This window comes from Periplaneta americana, chromosome 13, assembly GCF_040183065.1.
Source record: "Periplaneta americana isolate PAMFEO1 chromosome 13, P.americana_PAMFEO1_priV1, whole genome shotgun sequence".
Classification (NCBI taxonomy): domain Eukaryota; kingdom Metazoa; phylum Arthropoda; class Insecta; order Blattodea; family Blattidae; genus Periplaneta; species Periplaneta americana.
The window spans coordinates 43,747,879-43,757,094 of record NC_091129.1 but is presented as its reverse complement, the minus strand read 5'-3'; the positions used below and the strand labels follow the sequence as shown (position 1 = coordinate 43,757,094).

Sequence of the window (9,216 nt, the reverse complement as noted above, 5' to 3'; positions counted from 1 at the left end):
AGACAAAATTAAAAAGTATGGCTGACAAGCCATCTCCCTGTCTCACTCCAGATACAACTTCAAAACTATCCGAAATAACAGTTCCAACTTTAATTATACATTTCGAATTACTCAAGCATTCGTTTATTAATTGTATTAATTTTTGTGGTATGCTCTGTCAAAACTGACCATAAATATTTTCTCCTCATAGTATCATAAACTTTTTCAAAATCAACAAAAAGCAAATGAAAATCCTTTCCAAATTCTTAGTTTTTAGAAACGAGTTATTGAAGAATGGAAATCTGATTACATGTTGATCAGATATACATATGAGATATATATATATATATATATATATATATATATATATATATATATATATATAATTTATTTCCAAGAAATGGTCTGCCCAGGAATCATGGGTTGCCTAAAACACAGAATAATACACATATAATAATAATAATAATAATAATAATAATAATAATAATAATAATAATAATAGTAATAGTACTAATAATAATAATAATAATAATAATAATAATAATAACGATTACAGTAAATAGATGAGTCAAATTAAAATGTGAACTTAGAGCTTAAATTTACGAATGAATAATTTTGTACATATATTGTAACAATCACACACTAACGGATAGAAAGGGGAGGATTATGATATTCCGTATAAATGATTTTTGAGAATTGCCACAGACCCTTTAATGCTAGAAGTAATTACTTTTGGAATGATATCATAGATTCCAAATGTTTTGATAGTGTTTACAGTTAATCGTGGGAGGTGCCCCTCTCTCCGATCATTAAACCATGTACTTCCCAGGTGCCTTCCATATGATAATTTTCACGAAAATACGGAATAGTAGGCTCATAAATATGTTGTTTCTTTTTGTTCATCTCAGATTATTAGGTTTGACTCATCTCAAATCTAACAGTTGGGTCCAGTATAAAACCTTTACTATTAGTCTCGTCAAGAGCCACGATGTCCGCTCTTCTAATTCCGCTGCCTTCAGACGCAACGCAGTGTACCTCTTCACGGACCTCGAAGGATCTTTTTCTAAGGGCCTGTGCTATTAGTTTCCGGATATTATGATGGCGTGAATTTCTCAGGAGTTCTCCATTCTGACAGGATCCTAGGACGTGTGCTAAGGTTTCAATCTCGTTGCAGTATCTGCAACGGAAACCGTTCAAGGATCTCCCATGAAGACTTCTCACTGGTGCTACGTTAGCATTCATCTTAATTGCGTCCCGCCATTCAGAGAAAGACAGACCCTCCTTACAAAAAATCCATTTATTTCCGGGAGTATATTCTTGAAATAAAATAACACCTTTTCCTTTATGTGGAAGCGCACACCATTTGTCGTACTCTTGTTTCCTAAGATTTTGTCGTAGTTTATGGTCCTTGATGTTACTAATATTCAGATCTTCAGGTGTAATTTTTAACTTCCTTGACCAGACTTTCTTTTCTGCTGCGATGTTCCTTGTAGAAAGGACAAGAGGATTCGTGGTTCTCAATAATGTGTTGCAAATATTGAGATGCTGTAAATATGCTTGCCATTGAGCTTCGAAAGGCTGAGACCTTTATATTTACGTTCTGTGCACAACATCGCGTCAGGTGTGCCTCCTGGCAAATATACAATTTTCTTCACCTAACTTTTAATTAACTTATCCACATCTTCGAGAAAGCGGTCAGAGAGCTGGTGAAGGGGAGCATTTTGAAGAGGATAAATAAGTATAGGCCAAATATACGTATTTAAAACATTGAGTTTTTGTTCTGGCTTCAGAAGATAAGTAAATGTTAAAGCTTGGATCTTATTATTGAAATTATTGATTACTTTTGCACTGTCAAACTTAATTTCATCAGAAAAATTAATCCCAAGGTATTTGATACGTTCATCTGCATCAATATCCTTAACACTTGATCCTCCAAGATTCAATGTAGTACTATTTAATTTTCCTTTCTCGATGACGATGGTTTGAGTTTTAGATTCATTTAGACTTAATCCGATCTGCTGTAATGATCGTTTTGTTATGGTAAATATTTCAGATGCAGCATTTGTACTTTTAGCAACAAGTGCAATATCATCCGCAAAGTCCACACATGTGGAGTAACGGTCAGCGCGTCTGGCCGCGAAACCAGGTGGCCCGAGTTCGAATCCCGGGAAAGTTACCTGGTCGAGGTTTTTTCCGGGGTTTTCCTTCAACCCAATACGAGCAAATGTTGGGTAACTTTCGGTGTTGGACCCCGGACTCATTTCACCGGCATTATCACCTTCATATCATTCAGACGCTAAATAACCTGAGATGTTGATACAGCATCGTAAAATAACCCAATAAAATAAAATCATCCGCAAATCCTAATGTTACTACATTATTTAGATCCGATACAAGGTCAAATCCAAATTCTTCAGCCACACTAGGCTCGGATAATTCATCAAAAATGTGGTCTCTGCTGAGATTAAAAGGCACTGGGGAAAGAGGAGCGCCTTGCATAACCCCTTGTTTAAACGGTATGGGATTTGTTTTATGGATTCCAACCTCTATCTGGGTTTCATTTCCACGTTGTAAATTTATAATTAAATCAGATTATTTTATTGTTTGAGGAACGTGAGGGACTTTTTTTTTTTTCGTTTTTCTGAAAAATTAATATTTTGGACTTCTCCGGTTTTTGCTATTAACTCTTGAATTACTTAAAAAAATAAAGAAAAACTACTATTTCTTCATACAGTCAAGTTATGTGTACATGAGCTGTAAAGAAATCAACTGTCTAGCTTCAACAGTTTTCAAGAAAAAAGTTGATTATGTAAGACATAATTTAACATTTTCAAGAAGTTTATGGAGCAAACAATCCGTATTTATTTTATGTCTTATTTATATCATGTTATTTATTACAGAAATTATTATATGTACCGTACTTTATTTGTATTGGATATTAAATTATATAATGAAAGTAAGTTTCTGTTTTTTCGTGTGAAGAAAAAGCAAATGGATGCCAGGGAAAGGTGTAGACAATCCTTACATTGTAAGTGTACAGTAACTGAGACAGGAGTGAAGTTACAATTGAAGGGTTCAGAACCATAATGGGTCAAGCGCCATTTATTAAAAACGGAGAAAGCAAGGGATAAAGTTAAGTGAATACCATAGTTTAATGAATATTGACATATCATTTAGTTTTATTATGCATACTTCATATTACTTACTATATGTTTCTATTGAATTATGGTAATAACTTAGTTTTAATCCTTCTTTACTATGTTTTAAATATATGGCGTTTGGTCCACTATGGTTCTGATCCTTTCAATTTAAACTGCAGTTATGTGTTTCTTTTGAAAAAGGAAAACTTGTATAGTCATATATGCATTTATATTTATATTTTCCATTAATATTTTGTATAATATTGTTATTGAGTAGGCCTAAGTGTATTTATATTTAATACCCAATCCATACAGAATGTTGATGAAATATTTGTGATTCCTATTATTAAGTTTATCGACCAAATAATCCATATTTGTATTGTGTTCAGGAGTTGGCCTAATAGATATTATGTATTACAGAAATTATACGTACTTTATTTACATAGGGTAATAAAATAATGTTACGAATAGAAATATGTATCTATTTTCTCGGTTTTTTAATGATAAAAATTAACGGATGCAAGGGAAGAGTTTGGACAATCTTTACACTTAAAGTGTATACAGTTCCTAGGACAAGAGTGAAGGCAAAATTTTAAATGCAATTATTCATTAATTTTGAAACACAGTTATAGGCTTATATATTTATATTTATCTTTTCGATTCATATTATATTCAATGTTGTAATAGAGTATATGCGGTTATATTTAATTCCTAATACATATTAATGAAATGTTTGTGATTCCTGTTATTGAGCTTATCGAACAAACAATCCATAATTTTTATGTCCAGGAGTTGGCCTAATACATTCTATGTTATTTATTACAGAAATTATATGTACTTTATTTATATTGGGTATTAAATAATTATGAATGGACCGTAACAGGCCACTTGGCCTAATACTTGTTAGGAAGATGATGATGATGATGATGATGATGATGATGATAATTATGAATGAAAGCTAGAGTAAGTATGTTTTCCCCGTAGCTGATGACAAAACGAATGAATAGCTACGAGTTTAAAGGTTTGGACAATTCTTAAATTTTACGTGTACTCTAGAGAAGCTGGGATAGAAGTGGAGGTTGAGGGTTTGTTTCGCTTGAGTGGAGGTACTGCTGCTCGGCGGCTTGCTTTTACGCAAATAGGTACTGCTAATCCGCAAAATTCCATACTTTCTTTCCCCAAAACGACGGATTGCAAATGCGCAAAATATTTCAAGCCCCTAAATTAATAGATCCTTAAATGATATTAATACATGTACAACAACTTACCTTTGAAGCACACTGTCCAGTGTTTGCCCCGGTAGTCTATGCCGTTTGTCTACAGTATGATGGGCTGGAACCGAAATCCAATTTTTTTAACGTACTCCAGTAATGATAATTCATAACTTTGATATTTCCTCTATAGTTCAGTTGCAACACGATAATTATCTTGGTGACGTCTGTTTGTTATAACGCACTGTATTGAAAGAAAGATACGTTTCACTCTGCCGTTCTTTTAACACTTCCGTAAAGTGATAGCTAGAGGGATGGGATTTGTAAAATTGTCGTTTCAAATGACGATGGAACGATTCCGCCTATTTGTTGTACTGATTTCATCTGTTGGTACATTGGAAAACAACTTAGGAGAGAATTTAGCATCTTTACTTTCATAGTTTTCAAGTACATAGTCTAAGAATCTCGTTAACTGATTACGATTAGGATCAATGCTATGCAACTCAACAAACGTATCCCCTACTGTGCACGGAGGTACATATTTTAAACCAAACATATACTTCAGGAACTTTCCTACTTCGGAATTAGGATTGGTATATTCAGAGCGAAGTTCCAGGTCGAGTGACTTCCTATATCACGTCTGGCCTAAATGAAAACTGCAGCCTTTAACGGTTATCTTAGGAAATATTTTTGATTGCATTATGAGCAGCAACTTCAAAATCTAAAATTATCGTTTCAGGATTAAAATTATCACTACGGAAATCACATGAATTCGTAAGCTGATAAAGTTTTCGATAACAGTAAACAAAAGCAACTTGGACCTACCCGAATGTAGTGCATGTATGTATAGTATAAATCTGATGAAAGTGTTTTGGTGAAACGCAGAATGCTCCATCCGCTAATATATTACGCGCATTACTACACAGTAACTGTAAATTTCGTTCATAACTAAACATTACTGCCTTATTTTCGATGTGTACAGAACAGAAACTTTCGCCTCGATTTTTAAAACTAGGCCTATTTAAACTGTTTAACAGTTCTAATGCCTCATTTACATTGCGAGGGTGAGTGGGCATCTGTTTCCTCCGGACTCTGTACAATGCTAATCGAAGTTTCACTGTCTCCATTCTCTGAATATTAAAAGTATCTGACCTCGATAATTCTGTTCGTATTATTTTACTGGGTTGTAAAGTAATTTCTTCGCACGCTTTTCATTTACAATTTTCACACAAAATTGTGATTAATAGCCCTAGCGCTTTTATTTTCATGACCATACAAGTCTCTTATATATACTTTTTCACTAATTTCTGCAAAATTTCGGTACATTTATTTTTCGTGCATCTGCATGAAATATTTTCCGTATTCATTTTACACTATTTTCTATATTTGAAATTGTCCTTAACAATGCATTACACTCCACTATTGTTACCGTCCTTATAAATAACATTTCACTTTAAATTCACTTCTTATCACAGCCAGCACTTTCTTCCAACAGCAACACTCCTACAACAACTGTGGTTATGGAGACATCGAACCGATCAGATACAGTACAGTAAACAATGAACTTCCTCTCCTGTTCAGCGCGATCTACACGGAACATTGAACACATATTCATCAGCGCCATCTTCATCAGTACAGAATGGGTTAGAATAAATTTGGTATTACGTTATCAGATGAATTGTGCGGAATTGTAAATGTTGTTTTTGCGGTATCGAAACAAACTTTTTGACTACAATTTTCGGTTATTTTGCGCATTAGCTGTCCAGCCTCACTCAAGTTACTGCTGTTTCCTTCCTTCCGCGTAGAGGTAAACACCACATGGTTGCCAGTTTTATAACGGCTTGGAGCGCACTTAGTTTGCATTATCTGTTTAGTCTTCTTAGTGTACATTAAAATTAGTGAAATATGTGGCGACAGTGGGAGTCTGTTGAAGAGAGTGAGTAGCGATGACGACAATTGTAACGTTCGTACTTCTCCTGTTGGAAGGGGAAACTCATTAGGAAACAAGCGGCACATATAAAAATGTGTACCTATTTTTTAGTAAAGGAGAAGACAAATGTGATTCACCAATGCTAAAACTGTTCGCGCTGCCAGTATTTCAAGATCAGTAGTGAAGAAAATAATTTCTATCAATATAACCGAGTATAACACTCCTAAAAAGAAAACTCAGACTGCATTACAAACAGTTACGAAATTCTAACAACTTGATGATTTCGGACGTAATATAATACGACGCACCATTTATGAATGTTACAACAAACACATATCCCCTACATTGGACATCAGTTCAAGTGCAGTGCGTCCATACCTGTGGAGTAACCGTTAATGCGTCTGGCCGCGAAACCAAGTGGACCGGGTTCGAATCCCGGTCGGGGAAAGTTACCTGGTTGAGGTTTTTCCGAGGTTTTTCCTCGACTCAATGTAAGCAAATGCTGGGTAACTATTGGTATTGAAACCCGGACTCATTTCATCGGCATTATCACCTTCAGTCCACACCTGTGGCATAACGGTCAGCGCGTCTGGCTGCGAAACCAGGTGGCCCGGGTTCGAATCCCGGTAGGGGCAAGTTACCTGGTTGAGGTTTTTCCGGGGTTTTCCCTCAACCCAATACGAGCAAATGCTGGGTAACTTTCGGTGCTGGACCCCGGACTCATTTCACCGGCATTATCACCTTCATATCATTCAGACGCTGAATAACCTAGATGTTGATACAGCGTCGTAAAATAACCCAATAAAATAAAAAAAAATAAAAAAATCACCTTCATCTCAATTAGACGCTAAATAACCTAAGATGTTGATACAGCGTCATAAAATAACCTACTAAATATGCAATGCAAGAAAAGACACAAGGCACAGATTACGAATTGCTGTATTCGTAAAAATATGACTCAATTATACTGCTTATACTACACTGAAATGTGAGAAATGTACAAATCTATGATGTTAACTATATAGGAGAATAAAACTATTATTATATGATTCAAATAAATATACTTTTCATCATATTTATGAAATGGGTCTGAGAGACTCAATCCCTCCAGTTACGTAACTTTTCATGGCCCGTTCACTGGCGGGTTAATAATAATAACAATAATAATAGTGTAGCAAAAATGACAAATGCTATTATTATTGACAATAAACATAGTTCCTGAGTGGGACGTTTAAGTGACGTACTCTAGTAGATGTTGCAACGCTGCTTTTTTAGTCGCGCGTCGAGTTGTGTAACAACCACTGATTCGGCATCTTACTCAATTACTGCACCCCTTCCCCTGGTTTTTCTTATGAAGAAAATGGGTACAACGGGAGAAAAATTCCCTCCGGCACCGGGAATCGAACCCAGGTTTTCAGCTGTACGTGCTGCCGCTTTACCCACTACCTAGATTCAAATTCTAACGCCGGATTGAATCCTTCTGAGTTTAAGACCTACCCTCATGTACTGTGTCACAGAATATGGGACAGTGGCACAATGTCCAACACTATGTACAAAGGTGCACACATTACGAGTAGTAAGTAAACCTTCAGACGGCTTAAGAAACAAAACAAATGCCTTTATTACCGTTCGATTAACCCTTCTCCGGGCAACCTACTTTTGTAACGTTGATGGGCAAGGAGGGTCTGTCGGACCCACATGCCATTTTAATACGTTAACAGAAGAAAATCATGTTATTGTACACAATATTAATCTTCTTTAATAATGATATTATTATAGTGGCCAAAGTATCCATGATAATATATATAAGTTATATAATTATAGCAGTTTTTTCATGCGATAAAAGAAACATGTTTCTTGTATGATCTACAATTTTTTTTTTTACTTTCGTCGTAAAACTCACACACATTTACACAAATTTTAGATTTTCTCATTTCTAGCACACACACACTCCCACACATCATTACTCTCACACACTCACACGTCATCAGTGTCACACTCACACGTCATCACTCTCAAACGCTCACACGTTATCACTCACACTCTCACATCATCACTCTCACACTCACACGTCATCACTCTCACACATCACTCTCACACATCACTCATCATCATTCTTACAGATTTTACACACACGGGTCACTTCACTTTGCTCATTGCACACAGATTGGCCACAATTGTCACAGCTTTGTTATTGTTTGCGACTTTTTTCATACTGGTACATATGACACATTTTAGTGCTCTGCTGAGTTTGGGGCGCAGTTGATGGAGAGGCCTACTAGCTCTTGACATGAAAAGAGCAATGGTCATTACAGTTTTTTCTGAAGTCCTACTCTAGGTCTTCTTTTAATTTGAGGTTGGATGAGACTTTCAGCAACAGCTACAAGGAACAACCTCCTATTGTTCTGTTTTTCAAGATTCCACAAAGGATGAAAGCTCATCCACAGAACAAATGCAGTAATTCCACATACATCTAAAATATTCATAAAATGCAAGTGGCCAGCGATTTGTATGTCTCTTGCACGCATATGCATTCACTAATGATCGAGTGTGTCAATATCTCCTTTTGTACTATTACAGTGAAGAATAATTTGTGGTTTCTTTTCTTCTTCCGAAATGGTTTGTGTGTGGTGCATTGCAGAAAGAACAACAACTGCCTTATTTGATTTTGGTACATTGAAACCAATGTTACATATTTTGTAAATCCGAAGATGGACGAACACTCTGGCCGTCTTTTATTTGGCTGAAGCTCAGGAGAGATGAATATACATATTTTTTGCGTACTGTTCCAACTAAGGTGAGATCATTACTGAGGAGATTCTCAGCGAGTTCTTTGTCAGTAAAGTAGTTATCCCAAGTTACATTTCTGTTTGTTCTTTGATAATACAGTGTTTCTACAACCCTTCGACCTACTCCAGAGTGTACCCTTACACAGTTTTCTTTTCCAGTGTATGGC

The 9,216-nt window shown here is 35.7% G+C and overlaps 1 non-coding gene across 1 annotated transcript; it reads left to right on the top strand.

Annotated features, from left to right (window-relative positions):
- Positions 1-6,818: 6,818 nt before the first annotated feature.
- On the top strand, positions 6,819-6,895 carry TRNAR-GCG (transfer RNA arginine (anticodon GCG)). The gene has a single exon. It is a non-coding gene; the product is annotated as a tRNA-Arg (tRNA).
- The last annotated feature ends 2,321 nt before the right edge of the window (positions 6,896-9,216 follow it).